The sequence below is a fragment of the Haliaeetus albicilla genome, chromosome 24, assembly GCF_947461875.1.
Source record: "Haliaeetus albicilla chromosome 24, bHalAlb1.1, whole genome shotgun sequence".
NCBI classification, from domain to species: Eukaryota; Metazoa; Chordata; class Aves; order Accipitriformes; family Accipitridae; genus Haliaeetus; species Haliaeetus albicilla.
Genome location: NC_091506.1, coordinates 4,607,592 through 4,633,922, shown reverse-complemented (window position 1 = coordinate 4,633,922; position 26,331 = coordinate 4,607,592). Strand labels below are relative to the sequence as shown.

Here is a 26,331-nt window from a genome sequence, read left to right as displayed (position 1 = left end):
GTCATGGCTGAGTGGGTACAGAGACCCCCAAGGCGTCTCCACTATGGCTGTTTTATGTAACTTTCTAATTGTGCAATGATGTGGAGTGTCAGGAGCTTTTAAAAACTGTATTTGTGCTCAGAACACCATAGAACTTGAGTGTAGTCCTACTGCGCAAGATGCTGTGCCAGATCCATTCAAATTACATTGTTAAATATTAATATTCATAGCTATCTTGCACTAATGAAAACCATTTTGTGTAGCTCTCATAACTGTTTTAGTTTTAGCCTTATTTTTGTTTTTCAAATGTTTTGATCTAGGCAGCTTCCAGCTCCTTTCTTTTCTTTTTTTCTTTGTGGCTTTGCAATATTATGCCCTGAAATTTCATTAACATTTTAGACATTTAGTTTGAAAGTATAGTTGGTGTTTCTAAGATCTCTTCTGAACTTTGACAAAGGTTCCAAAATGAAGAAAAGTCATATCTTTTTATTTTGGCAGTCTCTGCTATGTTTGTCAGTGACAGAATGTGAGCCTCTTGGCAAAACAGTTAATATAAATACTAGATGTGACTGAAAAAATAAAAGCAGAATTTTCTGAAAACCCCTTGAAATGTCAAATTTGTTGTCACTGTAAAAAGTTAGAAACAGGTCATTATGAGGAAGTATTGTCCACAGTTTTTTACAATTTCTAAATATAAATTTTCTGTACATTTTTTTCTTAAAATTGTATTGAAATAGATGCTTACATTTTTTATTTCCGAAATAAATAGTTTTGAAAAAGAAAATATTTTGTTAACTAGGATGCCACATAAAAATGCAAGGAAAATATTTTGTCGGAAAAATTAGCAAAGTGATGATAATAATACAGCTAATGCTATATTTTAATTAAAAACAAAACAAGGACAATTTTCAAGGACATTAATATAAAAATGGTCTTAACATTTGCAATCAGGCCTAGTAATATAACGGATGAGTCCCCAGGACCACGAAGGAGACTATTTCTTATTTGTTTGGATTTTTAGGACTTACTACTGAGGCTGACACTTCAGATTTTGGAGCAGAGAAGATGGTTCGGAGCAGAGGACCGGCGTGGATATCCAGGTAAGTCAAGTTTGAAATGAGGACTGTGCTCCACATTCAGCATATGGCTAATTTTCCCTCTCCAGGGCATATGTCTGTGAGTAGGATTCGCAGCTTTGATAATGAGGGGGATGGAGATGGGGATGGAGATTTCTGTCCTAGGAAATGCTGTGGGTGTCATATAGAAAAGAGAAGGAAACAAAGGGAGGCTCCAGAGGGAGCAGTTGACACCCTCCAGGAGGTGAGGAGACTCCAGTGGAGAGCGAAGTTGGTCCCATGTGGGAGCCGTGATGTGTTTGTGGCCGCGGAGATCTGTGTTTGTATCTGTGTTAAACAGTTTCAGGGACAGCCGCAAGGTCACAAACTCCACTATTTAAGGTCGCTCTTTCTCACATGTTTTTCATACTTTCACTAGTTAATGTCCTACACACTTTGTTCCCAAACCTAGTGTATACATAAAGGAGTACAGACACGTGCAGGGCCTGAAGTAGGGTAAGATGACTAACAGCTATCGACAACCCGTCCAGACGCATGTCAGAAACAGAGCTGAGGTCCATGAACTAAACATGCCAGTCTCCCAGGTCTGCTGTGTGGCTCCTTTGGACCAAGCCTTCCCCCCAGGAAAAGAGTTGGGAGAGGGGCAGGAATCCTTTTAATGTCATCCCCCTATTTTTTCCAAAAAATGTGTTGATGTGGCTAGCTCCAGAATTAATCAGAATTGCTCCAGTTTTATACCTCTCTATGCAAATTTCCGTTGACGTTGCAATGGGAATAAAATTTTGAAAATGGTCTGAACAGCAGTTCCACGGGTATTGCTTCTCTTCTCCCTTCTCTTTCACTGCAGCTCATCTTTTTCACCATGCAGCTAAACTAGGAGGCTGAAAGCTTAGCAATTTATTTAGGATCAAGGCTTTCTCCCAAACTGCAAAGCAGAGTATCCTGCTAAACATCAGGAGCAGATCTGACTAGTAACTAGTGCAGAGTATTATATGATTGGTAACAAATCCCGTTCTGTAGCTGTTTGCTGCTGCAGGCTATTTTAGGAGGATGATTGTTTTCAATATAAAGGCTTACACTGTATGTTTGTACATTGCTTTATAACAATGAGGACATGATGAGATTGCTCCCACACCTACTCTTCGTGTTCTGCTAGTTAATTTTCCATTAACAGCATTTATAAAGGCTACAACAAGATTTTTCCATACTCTAGGTAAAATAACTGCTCTTTGTAAAGGGCCCTGTGCCATAAAGTCAGGGAGACTTCACCTATGCTACTTCAGGCCAATGCAAAACCTTCTTACCATTTGTGAACTATAACTGTGACTGCACCCAGCGTCCTGCATGTTCAAAAATTTGCTGCAAGGACCTGCTGGACATTTGCTACTTCAACAGCTGTATACTGGGGATGGGAGGTGCTTTTCCTACCCAGTCTGTTGTTTGATCATCAGAACTGTAGCTAAGAGAGATTGTGGGAAGAGCAGACTGGTTCTGTCTCCCTCAGATGTGTTTTAGATAAGATCCTGGTTGCTCTGCATTGTGTTTCTGGCTATACGCAGTCAGAGTGGATGTGCACTGCTACAGCCTCGAGCAGCTGAAGCTCCAAAGCCTGTCCCTTTAGTCCAGTCTCTGAAGACTGATTTATTTGGTTCCGAAGGCAGGTATTACCTAAAGATGTGGTTGTTACTCTGCAATAGCTTTATGTCTTCTGACACTTTTTTCATTAGCCACTATGGAAATTGACTCCCTGCCCCCCCCCCCCCCCAATGTAAAGAGGAATTCAGTAATGTTTGTAGAGAAAACTGGGCTGACTGGTGAAAAATCATGAAAAAATCATGGTATAAGTAGTTGGTTTATAGATTATTGAAGCTTGATGAAGTGGGCTCTAGTGACTGATTTAAGTCATTGAATAACAAGATAGAAAGTAATGGAAAAAGCCAAAGGTAACAGCCTTGATGGTAGAGTTAAATGATTTATCTGACTATAGCTATTCTAAAAGCAAAGGTTAGTGTACTGAACTGGTGTTAGGAATTATTTCAGGAAGCGTGCAGAGATCTTTCAAGTTGCCGAAATTTAAGTTGTACATTTGCCATTCCTTTACTATTTGCCTCAGTTATCATATAAAAGTATGGTATTGACCTCTACTGTGTAACATTAACACATATGCAATTATCAGGAGTTTATTGAAGACAAACAGACATTCAGGCCAATGGCAAAAGTAAGGATAAAACTGTAGGTAATAATGGTAAGGTCATAGTTTTGGGGTTTGGTTTTTTGGGGTTTTTTTTTGTTTGTTTTTTGGTTTTTTTTGTATAGTCAAATGCTATGATTCATACTTTCATATTTTCCAAACATTTGGAGATCATTCATTCTTGTCTAGCAGATCCTAACTGCTAAATTACCTGTGATGTAGACAATAGTGTTACAGCTAGCAGTAATTTGGGCGTGTATGTGTAAAACCCATTTTTCTCCTTTCTGAACTGATGCCTGCCTTCCTTTACTTTCCTATATGGCCTGCTTGTCGTATGCTTTTTCATACTGCCCATGTCAGTTCTCTCCCTGTTACTCTTCTTTTGTTTATTCTTTCATTTCTCCACTCATTTCCTTGTCCTCTCCTTATTTTCTCATCTCACACTGCCTACCAGTGTGACTACCATTCTGTATCTTTCCAGCCCACTGCATCTGGTTTTACTTGGCTGTCCTTGGCAGGCCTTTTATATTGCTCAAGGGGTTGGCTTCTTACGGGAATATACACCCTTCTGGGGCCTTGGCTGGTAAATGTTAATGCTCAAACTGTGTCTGCACGCTGTTGGTGGCATTTTGCAGAAGTTCTTGGTCTCTGGAATCAAGTCTGTCACGAGGACAAAGACTATGTCTGTTCTCAAACACTGCACAGGAGAGCAACATCAAAGTGACCTGGAAAAAAGTAGAGCAGAGGAGGCTGCAAGATATGATCTACATAACTTTAAAAGTCATGAACCTATGGAGAGAACTTTAAAATAGTGAAGTGGAAGGGGTGGAGGCAGGTCATGTGTTGGGGAAGCTGCTTCTCTTTGGTTGGAAAGACTGTCCCACATGGGGCAGGACAAGGGGAGAGGGATGTATAATGCTACTTAAAATATCTGTGAAGAAGAAATACATCTCAAGTGATAAGGCTGAGAACTACAACTCTAGTGAATATATATTGCATAAATGCCACTCAGTTCTGCACAACAGAATGCAAGCTGTTTTCGTTAAAACAGTGCATGCATTCTTGAAAATTCTGAATTAAGCTGAATGAAGTTAATGATAGGCCAAGAGGGAGGAAGATAGGAGACTGGCAGGTTTCTTGAAATGTGTGGTCACATTGATGCCTCTCTCATCTGCTGCTGGAAGCTAGCAACTTGGTGGGAGTAGTAATGAAAGGAGCTGATTATAGAAATAACACACAACTTTATTTCTTGCTAGGAAAGGGCAAGGCTCTGTTACACACAGTGTATTTCTGCTTTAGCATTGATTTATCTGCAGGATAAATTAGCTTCTTTCCTTATTATTTGTTGTTGATTTTTTTCATATGGCTCTACTACTTGACTGTTATTTTCTCATAACATTTTCCCAGCATGCCTTCAGAAATATCAGAAAATGCTCACAAACACTCCAGAGAAGTGCCAACTAAATATTCCACAAAGTGCTTGCAGATCTTGTGCAATGTTTCCCCTGGTCTTTCCCAGCTGTTTTTTAACATTGATCTAATATTTCCCCCATGAGCAGTTAGCATTTTTGTGACATTAAACATAGTGGGGAGGTTGTGTTTCCACATATGAATAAAGTGACTGCTCTGATTTTTCAGAAGAAAATGAGTGTTTAGTGTTCCTCTTCACCAAAAATTGCTGCTCCAGAGGGCTTCTTAAGGATCTGGTTTCTTATGGTCTTTTGGAGTTGTCTGTGGCTTCTCCAAAGGAAATAAGGTACTTTTAGTATTACAATTCAGACTACTCAAAATACATAGCATATGACACTTTGGTTTTCTACTGGCATCAATAGGCTTCAGATCAGGCTCTTAATATTTTACATAACGTTTAAACAGATTACCTGAAGTATTTTTTAATATACCTGCATGCTAAAGAAAAGATATCTATGCCAGCTGTCTACAGCATGAGGAATTTAGGTTATATGGATGTACGGTCATGCAAAACTTACCTGTCTCACGAAACAGTTTGTATTCACTTCACCAACAGTTATTTTATCTTTTCTTTCCTATAAGCTGTTTTTAAACAACATGACCTGAAGAAAGACTGAGGAGCCCTAATAAGCACCAGTTTTGTGCTGTTTGTTTCATGCTAATTGTTTCATTATGGGTCCGATCCTGAATTGTAGCATTGCAATCATGAAACTCTTCACCTGTTTATTTGAAACCTGTGACTTTAGGAAGCACAAGAATCATTATGCGGAATCAGGCCTCTGATTAGACTGATCAAATCTCAGTAATGCATAGTTGCTTTAGCAGGGCAGGCAAAACCCAAAGCTTGTTGTCTTTTGAGGACAAACAGTTGCGGAAGGTATTGCAGGTTCTTCAAATCCATTTCTCTCTGCATATAATTGGTAGAAATCAACCTGTACCGTTTTTATAGAGCTAGTGGATGTCATAAAAATGTTCCAGGTAGATCTCAATATGGTCTTAATGCAACATTGAAAGAAACTGTCTCTTATCAGATATAATTAGCTCTTTCTGTTAGAATACCTCTACTTCACTCAAAAATGTCACTTAGATTTGGACTACACACGTGTGAAACTAGATAAAGCCATCTATGGACAGAGCATTCAGCACTCTGGTATCTGCTGAATGGCCACTTTTCATAAAACAGTTGAACAATGAGAGTTAAATGTCATCACAATATTTCATGTATTCAATGTATTGCGTATTAGGAACTTTTTATGCCACTACTAAATTCTACATTAGACTTGCATTATTAAGTTCTGTGTTGGATTTCTAGGCAAATACGTACTAGTATGACACTGCACTGTGCAGCTGAAGTTGCTCTATGCATACCCAATTGAAATTCATTCCTGATTTCCAAAGGCCTGGATACATCAGCACTCAGACAACTGTGCTCAAGCAATCATCTACCACCAGAATAAGCAGGTTTCCCTTCAGATAACTAATGAACTATTTTCTAGCTCATTTTCAACAGTTCTGAAGTGGGGGAGAAAGGGAAGTCTGACGCGTTGATGCTCGTTGCAGGTTTTGATGGAAATGCATATAAATACAGTAATATGTTCTTGCTATACAGAAGGCACATTTTAGGATTCATGAGTTTTTTAAATGATGAAGACATAAACAGAGGAAATTTTATTGACTCTGACCAAGACTTAGCAAATGAAACTGCTTGCTACTCTTACTGGTGTTAGTGGAAAGCTGCTGCTGCTTTTCACCCTCTTTCACTGTATTTCCTCTGCTGTTGCTTTTGACTGTAACAAGTTATGATGTTTATGGGTATTCTGAGGAGTATTATGTGAACTTCAGTTTACATTAGGGCTCAGTCCTATAGGCGTAAATACACTGATGTTTTTGCTTATCCAAACATCTGCTAGCTGTTTCTGAGGAGAAAACTCTACTACCTCTTTATCAGTCAAAACATCCAGAATATGGGAGATTTTGTAAATCCAGATTATGTTTTAGTAAGAATCTTGTCATACTCTAAGACATGTATTGTAGAAGTGCTTTTGTGACCATTTAGAGTGTTCCTTTTACCTGGGAACCCACTGATAAAATCAAGCTCCTTGGCAGACTTTATTGTTGCCTCTGGGTTTGTCATGTCACTGGTTCAGGTAGTATGCTTGATTTGCTATGTTATTTAACTTTGCTTCCAGCCACCAATATGTCCACTTTATCCATCCTGAAGATAAGACCCTCTTCACTAGCAGAGTTACACAATTTGTGAAAACCTTTTCCTTGCAAAATGCAAACGAACAGGTGCTTGGTTCATTCAACAACATAGACGTCTGCTTAGAAGATGAGTCAGCTTCAGCCTATGCAGCATATATGGTATTGCACTTGTGCTTGGATGAAAAACAAGGTAAATAAGTCAGCCTTTTTTTCTATAACCTGGAATTGCAAGATTTTTCTTAAGTAATTTTTAGAGTGAAAAAGTATTGTATTGGAAAAGACATCAATGGCCCAGAACACATAAAAAGTCAAGTCATCACAGGCATTTTCAGCTACAACTGACAGGCCTATTCCAAATTATAACAGAGGGATGTCTGACATTTTAAGATATAACTATTAGTTTCATATTTCATATGAAAATATGTCATATTTTTTCTAAGAAATGCAAAATAATGAAAAATATAGAAAAGCATTATTGTTATTGTTGTTATTGTTGTTATTATTATTTCTAAAATGAGCAGCAGGTCTTGGGTGTCAGCCCTCACAGATTTCAACTTCAGTGCCCAGCTCTTAACTAGAAAGCAGAATTTTGTGCAAGGTGATTGAAATGACTTTTCCGGAATCGTATGGCAGTTGAGTGGAACGGCTCAGTTAAGCCCCAAATTGTTCGTGTCTAGTCTTGTGCTTTAGCCATTTATCAACGTTATCCCTAACCTTATTGAGAAAATGTAGACCTAGTAGACAAAAACCATTAAAGGCAGAAATGGTAGTGTAGACAGCACTTTTCTTGGTATCTTCTGCAACCTATACTCGGAAACACCTGGTTTCAGGAACTGGCTCTAAAAATTGCCATTACTATTTTCAGCAACAGTAGCACATGAGTGAACATGGAGGTTGATTTAATCTCTTGTACATTAGGTGCACCGTGTACCTCTAGAACAGGACTTGGGTGGTCATTCTGGGTAACAGTAATACATAGAAATGTTTCTGTATTAGTAAGAATATACCTATAGAATTTATAAGAAAAGTTCATACTATAAAAAGTATATGCTTGTAAAACAAGAAGAAAGGCAGAAGAAAACAGAGTTAATAAACAGAGACTGAAAAATTACAAACTGTTGTAACTCTAATGCAGTACTTGAAGAAAATGATAGGTCAGGGTGGAATCCCTGGCTGTGAGTAGTATCTGCAGACTCATACAAAATCTTTATGAAGCAGAATTACTGCTGACTTAAAAAATGACTAGTACCCATTTATGCTCTGTTTTTGCAGTCTTTTCTTTTTTTAATGATTTGCTTATTTGTTTTCAGTACTGCTTAATTAGAGAGGAACCATAATGACAGGCTTCAAGGCTCAACTTTTGAGTTTCTTAAACCAATCTAGAGAGACCATTGCTCCAAATAAAACTAGCTGTATAAATATACCATTGTATAAATGTTTGAGAGATACTATTGGACTGGAACAATATCCCAGACGTTACTTCTAAGATTTATTGTCTGGGAATCTGAATAATATTCTGTAGAATCTCTATTATCAGTATCAGGCCATGATCCGCTTTCCTTTAATTGGCTGGCGACATACACTGTAGCATGTTATTCCTGCTATCTGCTTAATCCTAGCGAGAATAAACTAGTCTCTGGAAACAGCAGTCTTGTGAAAGAAAACATCAGACTTTATATAAACCAGACTTAAGGTTCATAAAGAGGGGTGCCCTTGTCCTCGCTAGACTAAGTAGTTGTTGCATGAATAACTCGTGCTGGCATATGGAGCACCTTTGTTGTCTTTGTTCTGTGATGAGCTGAAATGAGACGTCAAAGTTCATTTGTCTCCTGCTGTGCACACGCCAAGGAAAGAAGCACCTTTTTGTGCTACTGACAATATTTGAATGTCCCTGGGCTTTTAAGAAGCACGCTGTATTCTGCGGCAGTCACTGTGCATTTCTTGTTCAAGGTTGATTTAGTCTGGTTTAGTCTGCTGTTTGCATGTTTTGACTTTTTAATTTATTCATTGTGAACATACAGCTGAGAAAAAGATCCAGGTTGCAGATGACATTGGGATGCCTAAATAAGAAGACAAACTGTTCTGTACTGCCACAGGGCGATGGCAACTATGTGAGTTCACAGTTAGTTTTCACATTTCACATAAATGAGTTTACATTTAGATCCTTCCTTAGGGAACTGTTTGGCATCCTTGTATAAACAACAAGGCCTTCCTTGCCCAGAATAGGCTTCTATCCCGGCCTCAGCCAGCATCTCACAAAATCCGCAGAAGTCCGAACTGCCCATGTGAAGGACCTGCCTCCCCATATAGCTCTGCTTTCCTTGCCTACAGCAGTGCAACTTCCCCGTCATTTATGCTGCTGCCACAACGCCTGAAAGGTTCCAGTGCCAGGACTTCTCCAAAAGCGGTAGAGGAGTCCCTGTTATTCCCAGGCAGACTCCCATCTGGAAAGACCTTCAGGGTGGTGGAGAACAGGCTGCAGAACATTGCAGCCCCTGCTGTCTTGTTAGCAGCAGGCAGCAGGACGGGGGCTAGGCGCACCCCAGCGCAGCCCCATCCTCTGCCATCGCTTTGGAAATGAGCTGTGCGGGGCTACTTGCCCTCGCAGGTAGCAGGTGGCTGTATCTTCTCACTGCTTGTTAACCATGAATACATTGGAAACCGAAGGATGACTGGTCAGAGTTCCTCTAACTAGTTAAGCGATTTAGTTACTTAATAATTAACTGGCTAGACTTGCCTAAGGAAAAAACCTGGGGAAAAAAAATACGGTTGCCAGGAAACAATAGCATTAGTTTGATGTGGGTTACCCTTAGCTGATGTATTTTAGTGGATTGAAAAGTGGAAGGCAGGTAGGAAGATAAAGAAAAGTAAGTCAGGACAGTTCACAGTGCACAAATTACGTTATTTCAGAATCAGCGGAGAAGTCTGTGAGTAGTTAGTCCTGTGTAATGCTTGCCACCAAAGGCTGGAGGAACCGTTCTACTCATGTGAAATCCTAGGGCTTTTCATGTAAGGCCTAAGCAGGGCAGGACTTGGCACAATAGGTCTTGTTCTTAATACTAGTCAAATAAGAATTTTATGTGGCAAATGCAGAGTATTTTGATCTGAACTCAGAAACCATTTTGTTCATAGAACTAGATAGCAAGCCATGATAGACACCTCTTAAGTAACTCAGTAGAAAGTTCTCATTAAAACTTTTCCAAGAAATAATTTTTAACCAGACCTGCTTGTGGTTGCTAATGAATGCAGCAGCTGTGCTTAGGTGTCTGTAATGCAGTTCAGGTCCTCCTTTTGCTAAAGGAAACAAATGCATTGTCATTTGTCAAGGGTAACAGTCCACCTAATTGCTACTTCTGAGTGCACTTGTGGAGATATCCTGTGACTTGCAAAACACTTAGAAACCACATGGAATCGGGTTATCTTGTCCAGTGGTCACATACAAGCGTTGTGTAAATACACATGTCTTCCTTCCTGAACTGTTGGCGGTGTGGTAAGGAGTTGCTTATAGTTGGGTTGAATGTTGTATCATTGTCCAAATAAGCGATTTGTTTGGAGTGGCAAAATCTTCCAAGGCAAAGTAATTTTCCATCTATTATTAGACCAACTGATTTAGTTAGAAAGAACACAAAGTTTTCTGGTGCTCAAGTCATTTTTTTATAAGATTTTGTGGGATTCTTAAGGGGTTTTTCAATGACTCAAAGAATTAATTACATGCTCCAAATTTGTGTATTTTTTCGCTGTATCATTTAGTCTACTGAACATTATTACATCCTATAGACCTTGCCTCCCTTCTGTTCTTGGAAACATTGCAATTTGAACTCGTAAACCTTCACTTGGGAATTACAAAACCTCACACTGCGTATCTTATTCATTGAAGAATTTTAAAGGAATCCCTGGAGTCCTACTTGCCATGTTTTCATAATGTTTAAATCTGATTTGTTGTAAAATTCTCCATAGCTTAGCTGAAAGAGTTTTAAATTGGGTGGAGAGAAGATCCAGGGATTTATTTTTAAATATATTGTGGAAGTTGCTTTATTTACTTATAAGAAAGACGGAAAATTGTGGTTGGACATGAGCCTGATCTTTCAAACAACAGTGCCTTCAGCAGAGTCTGGTGACAAGTTTCTGAGCTGGTGTTTAGTGACCATGATGATTAGAGATAACATAAACGATCAATTTGATTTTCCAGTAATTTTTTAAATTCCCTGCCTGATGCTTAAAAATCTGTCTTGGAATAACATTTTTTTATCCTTTCAAGTCTTTTTCAGTAATTTGAAACTTTTTTGGACTCAGAGTTACTCTGAAGGTGTCTGGGATAACACACGTTCATGCTTGCGGGTTAAACCCTAATGTGAACCTGACTTACTTGAAAAACAGATTTATTTCCAGAAGACATCCCTCTCCCCTATTTGAAATGGTGTTTCAACCAAAATCAAGTTGATAGACTTTCATTTGGGGGAGAAAAAAAGAATATTTCAGTAATGTAATTTTCTGAATAAAATATTTAGATATTTAAAAATGGAATTTGAGGACCAGATTCCTTGTTCTTATGAGAAGTTCTTTTGACAGTTTAGAAAATTCAGGATTTTTTAAAAATAAAAAGTGAAACATAACATCTGAAACCAAAACATATTTTCATGTTTTTTTTTTTTCCTCTGAAAACACTGATGTTTTGTTATTTAACTCCATTTGTAAGTAGGAAAAAAATACCAGAAACTGTCAAACAGCCCAGAAATGGAAAAGTCAGTGCCCTGCCCATCTCAGGGTTGCCTGGAGGAATTCTGTTCCTCATCTGCTGGTGGAAGTCTCTGGCTACTTCAGTGAAACCATGACGCTAGACAGCAGTGGCACAGAAAAGAATGGTCACATTCTGGTTTCCCTTCAGGGTATCCAAGAAACCAATTTATACCCAATGCTGCGTCAGAAGGGGAACAGCCACAAGGGTCAAATTCACTTGCAAGGACTTAGTAATGATGAGGTCTGCATGTGAGTGTGTTCTGGATATTTAGAAACAAGTAACTGTATTATTTTCTTCACTCTCACAATCTACCATTAGATAAAGTCCTAGCAAGGCTATATCCACTGAGGGAATATACACAAGTATTGTGCTTTTAAAGCCTATTGCTTGCTAGAAGTCCTGATACCAGGATCAAGATTGCCCATGATAGTGCATAGATGCATCCCACCATGCAGTTTATCTTAAAAGGAGCCAGTTAAATGCTTGAGTAAAAATGAATTTTCTCTTATGTGGAAGCTGGTTATATTAAAGTGGACGAAGTCATTATGCTCAGAATTTTTCCCTTTCAAAAACCCATGCAATAGGTAAATACTGAGATAGATTGTACAGTTGCAAAGAATGCCAAATGGTGTGTGGAAGTTACGTGACACTTCACTGCATTAAAATATTCTTGTGGCTTTTTTTTTTCTTTTTTTATTCTGAGACAAAAATGTATGCTATACTGCTGTGACCACTCATGTCACAGAAATCTGTCACCCATTTCCCAAGCTACTAATGCCAGAGAAAAGCTAGAATTACAGGGATATTTAAGGATATTCCTTTTAAAAATAGTAAGACACTGAATGGAATCAATCTGCAGAGTAACTTACTAAATTCTTAGACAACTTTCCTCACATCAGGACATCAAATGTATGTGGACACAGATGTGTGCTAAACTATATAGTCAGGATAGTTTGCATCCTGGTATTTAATATACCAATGAGCTGATGATTATATATGTTCTGCTAATTTCCTCTTGAACTATTTCTAATACCATAAGCCTAACTGAGATGTGAAAAATGTAGCAGTAATTTCAGAAAGCTTCCAATTTTATCCTTCTTTGTTGCTTGGTAACAATAGTTTTACCCCAAATAAAACCTCAAAATTAAAATAAATTATTATGTTTTTAAATCAGAAAATAAAAAAGTTCACATTAGAAATAATCCAAACCTCTCTGCATAACTTCATCAGTTTTCCCCAAATGCTGCAGGGGAAGAACTCTGTCCCTGGTTTATTCCAGTGGAAAATGTTTGCGGAGTTTGCAGGGGACGTAAATTAAAGCGGGAGAAAGTCATAGGAAAGCTGACAGCAACTCAGTCTGTTTTAAAGAAAACAAAGTGAAAGTCAGTGGGAGCCTGGCTGCCCTGGAATGCCTGCCCCAGTTGTGAACTGTGAAATCCAGATGGTTTTCCTCCCTGAACGGGGAGCGCTGCCGCAGCCCAGCCAGGCCATGGCTCGCCCGCTCTTATACCTGCGACCCCACAGCACATCCTCGGTGGAAGGTGGTTTTGTCCCATATCTGTACTGGTGGACCGCTACAGCCGAAGCGCTGGCTGTGCATGGAGCCCCCAAGGGTTTCGGCAGCACGCAGGAGAAGCGGCGGTGCCCAGGCTTTCCCAGTGGGGAGGAGGAGGAGGAGTGTGATGCCGCAGCCGTGCTTCGGCACGCGGGGACAGCACGTTACAGCGTGTGCCCCAGACATGGTATTTTAAATGTAAGAGTAGCTGTGCTGAAATATTCCAGATATTTAATAGATAAAAATGTCCTGTCCTCTGCAGAAGACTATTTCTATTCAGTAGCAATATAAACTTTCCTGTGTTGCCAGTATGATTAAGCTTACTTGGACATAACATTAAAAAGAGATGATTCAGATTTCTCCAGTATCAGTAACTGGATTATAATCACATTGTTTACTTTGGGCCATGCTAAGCCAGCATCGCTCTAAGTGCAGAATCTCCATGTTAGAATCACTGAATTGAAAGGATGGATGGGCAGCTTCTGCCCAGAGCGTGGGCAGAGTGGCCAGAGTGCTCTGCACATATCGATCTCTTGATCCTTAGTGGTAAACTGCACTTATTGCTGGGACATAAATATACCATTGTTCTCAGACGTGTTAAATCCAAGTGTATGTCCTGTATACTGACGGGGAGTGGGAGAAAAGAAAGTAGCTTCCTAATTTTGGAGCCCTCTAAAATGTTAATGGTGCTCATATCTTAACTGAAGATTAAAGAACACGCTCCGAGGACTCACTGCCTTCTGCAATTGCCATGGACTGCAGTGCTGCAAGGTCACATCTGATGCTGGAGATTTTCCAGTGTTTTTTTCTGAGGTGTTGATATTAATCAGCTTTCAAGGGCAGGGTGGCATGTTTAATGATAATGGAAATGTCTAGTACTAGTGCTTTTGCTAGCTATCTCTTGCATGCCTGACTTCCAACCCATCCGTCAAGATTAACTAGAATTTATTATGTTCAGCTTTCTTTTAAGAGGTGTCATTAGAGGCATATAACCATTTGTAAGATTTATTCATTCACCTTAAGGATCCTGGAAAGGTGTGCAAGCTCAAGGAATGCACACATAACTTGGTTTGGGATGGGGTGAAGGCTTCAGCTTATCAGAAACATTGCTTAATGAAGAACAAATATCAGCCCAGGGTACCATTCTACCTGATATCAGTCTCCCTCTAAGGCAGATGCTATCTGGCCCTGATGTAGCTGTGTTTATACAAGTGCTTTTAAAGCAAATTTGGTTGCCATCAGGCTGCTCAGAATACCCTCAGTGCCGCCAGCAGCATGTCTTTAACTTCTCTGTGATGAATCTCTTCTCAAAACTTGATCCACCGTCTCCCTGACCTGACTAGCTTGTACCCCAGGAGTGGATGCAGAATCCCAGAAACATCTCTGGTTCATTTCGGTAGTGAACATATACCAGAAGTGATGCTTTTGTAAATGTTAGACTTATGATATACAGCATGCTACAGAGACAATTTGCACATGCTCGATAAATCCATCAGTATCCGTTTACCCACGCATACATCACAGCCTGGCAGTCCCAGAGGCACTGCACTCATTACAGGTGCATGGTAGAGTTGATCCATATGTGGTCAGATAGGGCTGCTTGACATCTGGAAGTGCCAGACAAATTTACAAAATCCTCCATTTTTTTTCCCCAGCGACATTTATGGGTGGGAAGGTGAGATGTTGCCTCATTCATTCATACGTACCTACACTTGTAAGTAAGCCTAAGGAGGCAAACGCGTTAGAATAAGACAGATTTTAGCTATAATTTCTGAAGTATTTTAGAAAGGGAAATTCCTTTGAAGGGAATTAAGGAAATGGAGTATTAGTAGCTGCTTCCTTTGTTTCCAAAACTTTATAGAGGGCTGAATTTAATACAAGATGCTTGAGTAGTGTAATGACATCTTAGCTCAGTTAAGAAACTCTGCAAAAAAATGGGGAAGTCATAGAGTGCTTAATGTCTGCACGACTGATGGGAACATTCTCCTGTAACATTCATGTTCTTCAAACCTGATCGTGGCATTGGGAAAATTAAGTCAGGCCCTTAGTGATGCTATTGATATTCTCGAGTTTGAAAATCCATGTACCTGAGTAAAATTTTGGAAAACTTAAACAGCATTTGCATCAAGACCTCAAGGAGGTTGCCTGGAGCCCATATGTAAATTATTAAATACTACATGTAATGGAACCCAATATTCTTGGAACATGAAGGAGCAGCTAAATGGAAACTTTGGCTATTACCATATTCATGTTTCATGCTAAAATATTTTCAAGATCAAAGTTCTGTTATTAAAACAATGGGCACAAAAATGACAAAATTACTTTTTGTAAACCAAACAGATTCTTTGTATCTAAGAGGCTTTTCACAGAAATCTTTATTTTGAAATGGTAATACGTTACAGATTTCTTTGCTGTACTACTTTGATTCATTCATTAAAATATTTTTAATTTTGGCATTTGCAAAGGTCTAAATAAAAGCATTTTAGTTACATAAATACAGACTCTGTGGACTCAACAGTAATATAGTACGTTTGGAAAACTGTCAGTTATTCTGAAAATATACAAAGACCAAACCACAGACAGAATTTTCTGTACATTGTAAACATTCTCACAGTATGGGTATAAATATCCCTTCTTTGATTCATTGCATGCCAGGTCTTCAAGTAAAGAGATAGAAAAAGAAGCTAAAGAGAAGGGATTATAAATTTACCATGACACTTAAAAGCAGTGGAAGCCAAACAAGAAAAGAGCTTACAAAGTTTTAAGACACTGCATACAGACAGGACCGTAAAATTATAATAACAATACTAGATAATATAATCTCATATTTACATCGCTTTCATCTGCCCAGATCCCCACAAGCTATAGCATATTTAAGAACTTGTGGTGGTGGTTGTATGCAGAGATCACTGTGTCTGGTGGGTCCTAGGCAGAGCTGGGCAATTGCTTGTTCTCAGAGGGAAGTTGAAGAACAGTTTAACAGGGTCAGTGAAGAGCCTTCTCCAATACGGTGCATGGAGCGTGTCTATTTGGAGTATGAAATGTTTCAAGACCAGGTTACCGATTCTTCTCGTTACTTCCATAGCAATGTTTTCCCCCTTCTTCCTTTCGAACTTTTTGCTGCACTGATTTCTTTCTTTGCTTTGTGGACCATCTTGTCCAATATCATCCTTCTGTTCTGTGCAAAGTGTCGCTTGCTTTACAGGAAAGGAAACCCACTAGTTGGCAATGATATAGTGTATTTCTGAGGCAGAAGATTTCCCTAACTTTGGTCGTGCAGCGCGTACCAGAAAGCAGGACCATTTATAACATGATTACATTAAGCCTATCTAACATAGTGGCAGATGGTCTCATTGTCTAGACCCGTATCCAGTTGCTGATTTGTAATACCATTAATATCTTTAATTCTGCTATATCTTACAGCAAAGAGCTTGGTGTTTGGTGTCCAGAAGTACTTCATTTTGTTGGTCAAGGGTTAACAAGCATATGTAGATTCCTCTTCCTGTGAACCAAACCCTTTCTTAAGGAGAGGGTAGAGATTTGGGCAGTTGTCCTTTCCCCCTGGCTACAGCACCTAGAAGAAGCCGGGTCCGTCTGGGCTTCCCGAGCTGGGGGAAGGAGAGGGACGAAGGTCCCTGGGCCATGGGGAGGGGGCAGCTGAGGGTCCGGACTCCCTGTGGGGCTGACAGACAGGGGAGCTGAATAATGCTTCATTTTACATGTAAATGTATGTAAATTTTGGTAGGTCTAAAGTACATTTAGACTTCAGAAACTAATGATTTTGGTGCCTTTTCTTTTTTCCTTTTAAATACACATTTTCATTGTCTTTTAAACATGCATTTAAAAAGCCACCGTTTTATGCCCAGTAGAGTAAATCCTGAAGCCTTTCTCAAGATGAGCTCCTCTTAGGAGACTTGTTTGCTCTTTTCCTGGCAGAGCTCCCAATGCCTTGATAGCAGTTTTATCTGAGTAAAGCCCTGCGTATTTGCATGACACTGAAGAGCTAAAATTATCTCTAAATGGAGCAAAAAAAATTGCCAATATGTATTGTTCTAAGAAAGATTGCTCTTTGGTTGGCCCAGAGGGGACATATTGTAAATATGATTTAAACATGTCTCTGCTACTACTGTCTGATCTTATCATCAGATGTTGCTGTGGAATTTGTCTACGCAGACCGTAGAAAGGAAAAACAGATTGAGAACATTAGCTTATGCTGTGAGAAAATACCTCCAACTTGCTTTGTCTGGCACAAAACACCCCCCCAACCAACCAACCCCACATTAGAAATATGCTATAAAAAGGGAAACAAACATTAAAATGCTGTCTATCTACTTTTATCACTCTGAACTTAAAACGTAAGTGCTGGTTATTGATTCTTTGATGTCAGGAAAGCGACATTTTTCTCTGGTCCTGTCTGACTGTTGTGATGAACTTCAGGTTTTCATCCATCTTCCTGACACTAACGGTACAACATGCCTCTGAGCAAAATCACTGCCTGGAATTCGATTACAATAGAGAAGCAGCAAGCACTTTTCAGGGTTCTTTATGTTAAAAATCTTGTATTTGTCCAATAAATCATTAGTTGTCTCACAGATTGGTCTAGAGAGAGGCTGACTTTTTGTCAGTAGAAGTTTTTTTCAGCATAAGCCAGCAGCATATCACACTATATATGCTATGATTGTTTGGCTTTTTTGAGGAGGAGCTCGGTAATACAGCACTGGAAAATGAAGATGACAAGGCCTATAAATGTGTAAAATTAAAGGGAGTTTAAGAACTGGAGTATGTTATCAGGCAGAGGTCACAATTAGTTTTGCAGAGCCAAAGCTTTTTATGTTTTGTAATTTTCTAAGCACTGAAACACAAAGTTGTCCTGGAAAGTGCTGTGTATTGAGAATAATATTTGCATTTTAAAGTTGTTTTAAATGAATCTAGGAAAGATAGGAAGATGATTAGGTATGAATGACTATTAACAATAATCGGACAAGATTACTAGCATGTCTTCTATTTAATTCATACCTTAGGGTATCTCTTTATAGATATCAAAAGATACGATTTCATAGGTAAAGTACCTAGGACAGTTAATATGGTTTCTATTAACAGCGTCGAAGGCAGGATGGTGAGAATTTCAGTACAGACATGCTGCGGATTTGTGGATAGGCTCAGAGAGGTCATACACATGAAAGTCCACTCTCTCATCTCTTCATACTACATGGTCTAGCTGTGTATCAACGCTAGCGTAAGTTTGCCTATACTTGTCTGCAGTCAAGCCTTCTGCTGGAGTGGAGCCATGCTACCGGGGAAGCAAACTGAGATTCCCCCTGCAGGCCAGTTATAATTAAACATCTAATGAAGATAAATGGAGAAAAAATATGAGCATTTTTCTGGTTCTTTTTGCATTGAAGGATACTTGGTGCATGGCCATGTCCATCCACAGCCTGTATGTTGTACAGCAATCCATAGTGAAAAGAATCTCTTGCTGCTCAAAATGTGCTGACCAGGCAAATATTCTGCTTAGAGTAGGGACTAGTGACCGTAAAAAAATAAGTCTGGGACCCAGGACGTGGATACGTTCCCAACTTTGCCACTTGTCCGCTAGGTGACCACTGGGATTAACTAGGTTGGGTCTACGTATTCTTCAAGCTTGTTTACTGATTGTAGCATAGAAACAACTGAGACAGAAGAAATAAAAACAAATAACCTGGCCTTGTCTTCCTCATCGGTTATCCGTTTCACAGAAATCAGCTTAGCGAAAAGTGTTACCTCTCCATACCGTCCTTCTCATTATTTACATGGACAGCCTTTATGGTTGCATAGTCTTACTAAAGCGAACCTAATCAGTCAAGTCATTGACCAACAATAATATCGGAGCATACTGTGTACAGAGAAGAGACAGAACTGGAGACTGCGCGAGATCTGCAGATGCGTGGTTAGTGCTTTGCAAGACAGTCAAGTGGTGAGGTGGTGGGTGAGCTGTGTAGGCTTGAGACAGATGTGGAAATGAGCAAAAACACAGGCTGGAACATGTTTTAGACTTTAGACTTCAAACTGTGAGACAGGAGAGGTTACAAGGAGCTTCTCTGACTAGAATTGTGGAATTTAGGAAAATGCTTAGCAGAATTGGCATGGTTAGAAAAAAAAATAAATTTTACCTACAGGAGCTCTGAGTAAGAGTATAATCAAAAATAGATCTGAAGGTACATGACTGTGTGAAGAACAATAAATGAATGAATGATAAGTCCTTAAAGATTCTATGTAGTCCTTACATTTTTATAGAAAAATATTTATGGTCGAAGGAGTCTTGCACTTGTGTAAATAGAAGCTTCCAAATGGTAAGAATACTTAAAAAGGAGTGAGGTTTGTCTCTTTTGTATTATCTCAGCTGCTTTTTTGGCTTCTGTAGCTGCTGGTGATGCATTCTGTAACTCATCTTTTTTTATTCAGAGACAAAGGTGGGATGCAGCCAGTACATTATAAGAAGGAAACTGGTTTTGGAGTGCCTCCCAAAACTGCTATTAAGTGAAACTTGTACGATCAAATATTTGGAAAAAATCTGTCATCCTAAAACATTTCATGTTTTGGTAATGTGTATAATCTGCTTCTTTTCTCATTTTCACTGTTTTCTTTCAGGAAAATGGCAGAAATCAGTGAAGTTGTTATTATTTCCTCCCAGAGAATGATCAAACAGACTAAATGGCAATGGCAAGAGAATTTCATATACAGCAACAGTTAGTATAAGGGCATTTAAAAATTTATCTTCCCTAAATTCTGATTTGAAGTTATTTTGTTTCTGAAAAGGTAGTTTAAGGAAGAATAAGAATAAACTTAAGGTTTATCCCCAGTGAGAGTTGTTTTGAAGTCAGTCATAGTCAGTAGCTGTATATACCTACGCTCTTTTAGTCCGATTATTTTGTGTGTTTTGGAATGCAGAGCTTATATATAGTATAACTCAATAAATACCATTAGAAACGTCCTTTCTTTTACCTTGTGCCTGTTTTGGAGCAGACTGGAGAATACCAGTGATGGGGACGTGTCATTTTGCCTTTTGTTTTTCTGACTATTTGAATTCCAAATAGAACATGACAAGGGCAAACTACACTTTTGAACTCTGACCTCTACTTTAAATTGAATGTGAAGTCTAAATATCTTCCTCTTTGACTGTATCCAAAGAGAGGTTTGTCAGAGACATCTTATAACCTTGTGGCTGCAAGGGTATCCTCTATTAATTAAAAAAAGTTTTCTGAAGAAGTTCTGACTCAGTAGAATAGACAGGGGGCAAATGTGGAGAAGAAAGGCACATTGTTCCAGTAGACAAAGACAGGGTATCAATTTTCATAAATCTGCATTCCCAAGACAACTGTTCAAATCTGGTAAAAGCTCCATTTCTTTGAACTTACATACCAGAAAGCTTTTATTCCTCTGCTCTGCAGCAGACAAGAGTACAGGTTAACTGTGTCTCATCAATGTTATGCTTTAGATGATTCAGTGAGAAATTCTTTAGTTTAATGACGGAATGTACTACCTAGTTCAAGAAAAAAATAAAAAAGAGAAAGAATGAAAGGGTTACCTGTGGTGCCAGACAACATTTTAGAAGATTCAGTTTCTCTAAGTTTTCAAAGTGCAGCTTTTAAGCTTCATGGTTTTAAATTCCTAGATCTTACAATTAAGGACTTAACATTACTAAAAAAATGCTTATTTATTCCTGGAATAGCACATACCAGAATTCTAACCATGAGTGTCCTGCCTAGCCTAAAATATTTTGGTTTGGAGTTCTTATTGCTATTTCTTCTCTCTTTGAGACTAAATGATAGTATAAGATGGACATTATTTAACCACAGTAGAAAACGGATACAGAGTCTCAGCTTCTGTTACTCCATACTGTGGTATGAAGCTATCTTTCACTGCTCACACAAAATCCACACCAGTTTACAAGTTCTCAGCAGCATTGCATCAGAATTATGTGCTTGGCCACTCATGCAGAATAAGCATATTTCACCAATCATTCCCAGTGCTTGTGAAGTATAAACATTTGCCTCAGTATTTCCTCCAATAATTTTAATATGTATTGCGTATTTTTGTTGGAAGAGCTTCTAGACATCCTGAGTGAAGAGAGGCCTACATTCATATAAGAAAAGCAGTGCATAATCTAAGTGCATAATCTAAAAAAATCCCAATCTAAAAAAGAGTAAACAAAGGGTGGAAGAAAAGAGTTAATTCCTATACTGAGATTCTTTTTGTCTCATAATGCTTGTTCTGTGTTTGTGCAGAACCTTCTTTCTTTTTCTGGATCCTTGGGTACAGAAACGATAGGATAAGGTTTTAGGTAGTGGTGTAACTATAGCGTTTAGAGGGCTATGAAGACAGAGAAAGATATTACTGCTGCTGCAGTAATGCACAATGAAGTCCTAAAGTCCTTAAGCTTCTGTTTACCTTCTAGTTCTCAGTCTTTTTTTTTGTTGTTGTTGTTAAAGTTTTCAAGCTTTTTCCCACCACCAGGAGGGCTAGGAGTGTACTTTCCTAAAAATGATAAGAGTCCAGGCACAATCACAGCAATTCCGTGACTGGGGCTAGAAGACAGAAAATCCATCAAGATTAGAGCTATAATTGAGATCTCTAGATACCAGTTTGTCAGTGTCAGGACGGAATAACGCCAGGAGTTACACGCAGGCTCATAGGATGAAGAGGCAGGCAGAGCCTAACTAGAAGTTAGAACACCAAGAACTTAATTTATAAGTTTTTGTGGTCTGAGTTTACAGACTGCAGAAACACTTGCATAAAGGGAATACAACAAATCCATGCAGGGAATGCAACCTGTAAAAAACCAAACTCCTGAGATTTAAAAATATGGGTTCCTTCCTTCCTTCCTTCCTTCCTTCCTTCCTTCCTTCCTTCCTTCCCTCCCTCCCTCCCTCCCTCCCCTCTTCCCTAACTACTTGCGTCCCTATGAGCTTTCTCCTCAGCTGTTCAGATGATGGTTCTGCCAGACTGTAGCAATGTCTGTCTTGGGAACCTGAAAGAAGCTGATATTGCATCACCTCTGGATCTGGTAATAGGTGCATGCATCTCAAAGTGTCCTTTTCTACTAAAGCCACAGGCAGTTACACCAAGTAAAATGTTTCGTGTTTTTTAGACATGTTTAAAATGAAGTCAAAATCATATCCAGTTTCTTTTGAAATGAATGTAGAACCCTGCAGAGGACAAAACAGCATGCCAACTAATTTTTAATTACAGTGTCTGTTTGTAGGAATATATATATATATATGTGCACTTACGACTTAAAGAAAATTTGATAAATAGATCAGAGTCTTTACTGTTTTAAACAGGAGAAGCTTCTTTGAATTAGTGAGATTTTGACCACTTAGAGAATCAGCTAATTAAACCCAGTGTCCATAAAATGATTTGCTATCAGTAATAGTTATACTCTGAATGTGTATTCCTGTATACCTGTACCACAGTGTTGATAATTGCAGATGCTCTTTTTTCAAGGATAAAAGGGCACATTAGTGTAGTGTAGCTAAAATTACGCTTCTCACCACTTCGGCCATTTGTCCTTTGATCCTTGTATCATCACAAACCTTTGCACAGCACTTTGGGGAATCATCTTAATTGTCAGAAATTATTCTTGGGCACTCATTCTTCTGCTTTTTCATACACATTTTAAAATTTCTTTAATCACATCCTATCACTGTCTTGCAGCCTCTGCTTATCTGAAAAATCTAAAGAAACTTTGAGGGATCAATTCTGTTCTTTGTGGTGCAATCTGCACGTTGGTGCCCTAATTCGTGCTGTTGCTCCCCTTGACTTTCATGAGAACCAAGCTATTTGAACTCTTGCACAGGATACTCAGCAATGATCAAGACCTAAGCAGACTGTCAGTTCAAAAGGATCATCATTTCCTTGGAAAGAATTTAAATTAAAAAAAATTAAGAAAGCTATAACCCAGGTAATGTCTGGATGATAGAAAAGATTTGGAATATTCCACAGGAAAGAAGAAACCCCAAAGCAGAGGATTTATATTGTCTGACTCAACTGTTTTTATGTAGAATTATTATAAATGTTTTTCATCAATAGGAAGAGTTGAAATACGGAATTAACTCCTAATGAATTGGAGAAGGGTATGCACTCCCAACTGGAGAATGTAACCTAAGCTACAGTGGCCCTTTAATCTTCAGGTTCATAAAATAAGTAATGTGTTCCTGACTTCACATACTAGGTCATCTGAAAGGCAATGATTATTATGTTTTTCATTAGGAAAGACTGGGGGAGATAAAGACTAAGTGAGATAAAGGAGATTCATAGGCCTTGTAGGCTTTAAACAAACACGTAACTGATTTGTTGAGGGAATATCTATTTCTTTCTGGACAAAGCAATAAAACTCCAGCTAGGGGAAGGGAAGCATCAGCCTCAGGAAGTGTAAGATGTGTGAAATGGGAAGATTTCCAGTATAAGAAGGTGAAAGATAAGGGTGTGCATGGTTGCCAATTATTTTAATGTGCTATTGGATTTCATTATGTGTTATGCTATATATAATAGGTACTGATGGGTTATTAAAGTAGCAGGAGGCTTGCTGGCAGATCTAGGCTATATTTATGGTGTGGTTTTCATAGAGAAGGCACTAGATAAGGTGCAGTAAATAACAGATAAATTAGATTGTAAGAAAGAAAGGTCATTCATGTAATTTGTTGCCCAAGGACTTAGTATAAATGGATGCCCAGGGCTGGCACTGCTCAGAAAGCAAAGGGGAGAGCTGGGGAGAAGTTAGAGCGAGGCTCCAGGCTGCTCGAGGAGTGTGGAAAACCCAGCGGTCTGGAACGAAGGATCCTAGAAGTATCACAGCAACTGTTTTTGTAGTTTGTGCTCACTGTATTTGGTGAGGATGGTCCGTTCAGGGCCGGCACAACTTTTACAGATTTTATCCTTCACCCATACACAAGGTCTGCTGGGCAGAAATCCCAGGCTCTTTGCAAAACCTGGTATTTTTAGCTTTTATCCGTTTCTCAGTGAAGTCTGAGCACACAGACCGAAGGCTGTGCAGAGCTCGTAGGGCAACACGCTGGGAGCTCTGTGTCCTCACGAGCTGGTGTGAGGTTAGCAGGGTCGGGTTTAGTGCACATCTTCCCTTTCCTATTGCCGCTCCCTGCTGCTCCATCTGACATTGCAGTTTGGTTCTGAATATGGGAACCACCTGGCAAACAAAGCCTCTAAGACCCACCATTGTCTTCCTGAGAAGACATCACAAATATGTTGAGAGGGTCGGGGAGGGAGCTGGGCTCCGAGACAGACACAATTGAAACGTTGAAGACTTGTTAGAAAACCTCTTGTGTCTGTTGTACAGCTTTCTCTTCTGGGCCAGAAGTGATTATAAATATCTGTGCCTGACATCCAAGCTATATGAGAATGGCAGCTGTGAACAGGGACATAAAACTTGATTTCAGGGAGAGCTTTGCTCTGGGGGGTCTGCTGGAATCCCACTGAACCCAGCTCAGCACACACCCTGCGAAAGGGTGATTTCAAATCTGAGAAACTCTAATATAAGGGAGAAATGAACTTGAGGGACTCTGTTTGTCATTGAAAATGAAAGCCACAATTTTTGGTGTCGAATATTTGCTTCCAGCTGTTGTTAAGGAAGAGAAACTGAGGCACAGTGTAAGCTGAAGCCACAGCAGATGCAGGTGGATGGCACCTGTCAAGCTGAGCATCCAGATTAGAAGTCCATGGTGAAGGCATGGCTCTGATCCCTGAATGCTCAACAGCATAACTGATTGAGAAAGCAAAAAAATAACTATGATAATAAAGAGATTTGACAGAGACGGGTTAGCGTATGGGTAAACAAAGAGAGAAACTGGGGTGATATAGAAGTGTCTATTTAAATATTGATATGAGGGCCAATTCACAGTTTGGTCATGTGTATGAGTTCAAAACTGATTGTCAGCTCAATACAAATATCTGTCTACAGTGGCGTCCTCTTTGTTCCAGCAGATCAAACTACAGCTAAGACTGCTGTAAGCAACCTGTGCTGGCTGCTGGAAAGGGTCCATTCAAATTCCATGATCTTAACCTGTTTCTTTATCATTTACATTTATGGAATAGAATTATGAGAAATATTTATCACAGAAGATTCAGGTTGTCATAGCCTCATTAAAAAAAGACTTAATTGACCTACCACAGTTACTAGTATTTGCGGAGTGAAAGATTTATGAAAATCCATGTATTTTCAAGTGAGGTTTCCTTTGCATGATTTTGGAGGTACAGTTTCCATGCTTACAGAAAACTTAAGTTTTAGAAAGTGATTTCATAATTCCCAAGGGGAACAACAACATCACGCATCTGTCCAAGGGGAAATGGATCAAAGGGGTTTTGTTTAGAGAGCAGTTACATTTCTTCACATCACTTCCAGTTGTTGCAGGGCTGCTGTTGCCACATCATCACTCCTAGATGTGCATCAGGCTTGGAATGTCATTAAACTTTGTGTTGTGGCTTGCAAAAATGTATTCTGCTTTCTGCCCTGCGTGCAGGGGAGGGGGAATTTTTCTCAATCCATTAAAATTGTGCTCGAAATGATATGAAGAGGTTTTCAAACTGAATGTTTATACAGAAGTGAAAAACAGAATCAGAGTGGCTTCTTTCTGTCTGTCATAGGTGTTAGAAACTTTACACTTCCCTGAAACAGGGCAAATCTTCCTGCTGTGTGAAATTTATCCTACCTAACTGATGTACAAACACGTTCTGTTGCAGAGGTGTTAGAGAAATCCTGAAGGAAATACTAACCCTGTAGCCCTCCTCTTCTGCCCCAGCTCCAGACCATTAGTCACAGGAGTGGTATGCAGCTTGCACAGGGAGTTGGACTGGCTGGATCTCCATAACCACAGAGTCTTTGGCCTGCCTGTGGCTCTTCTGTCTCAAGTACATACTGGCAGTTTGCGCCAGCCAATTCTGGAGCCAACTTGGAGTCCCAGCTGTACAATGTGGGAGTCTTCTTCAGTTGGTGTGAAGCTTTGCTGGACTCAAGTGGTAGGAAGGCTTTGGATCAGGTTTTGCCCAATGCAATTTGTTCCAAAGACCAAGTCGGTGGAGCAAAAATGCTGCCAAGGCTGCAGGACTGCCTAATGTGCTTGCTCCG

The 26,331-nt window shown here is 39.3% G+C and overlaps 1 long non-coding RNA gene across 3 annotated transcripts in view; it reads left to right on the top strand.

Annotated features, from left to right (window-relative positions):
- Positions 1-899: 899 nt before the first annotated feature.
- The window catches only part of LOC138690836 (uncharacterized), a 197,901-nt gene continuing 172,469 nt past the window's right edge, over positions 900-26,331 (top strand). The window contains exon 1 of one of the 3 annotated variants that reach the window (XR_011329648.1): positions 900-1,079. This is a non-coding gene — a long non-coding RNA (uncharacterized lncRNA). The remainder of the gene's footprint in view (positions 1,080-26,331) is intronic. The other 2 variants (XR_011329649.1, XR_011329647.1) reach the window with 2 other exon arrangements.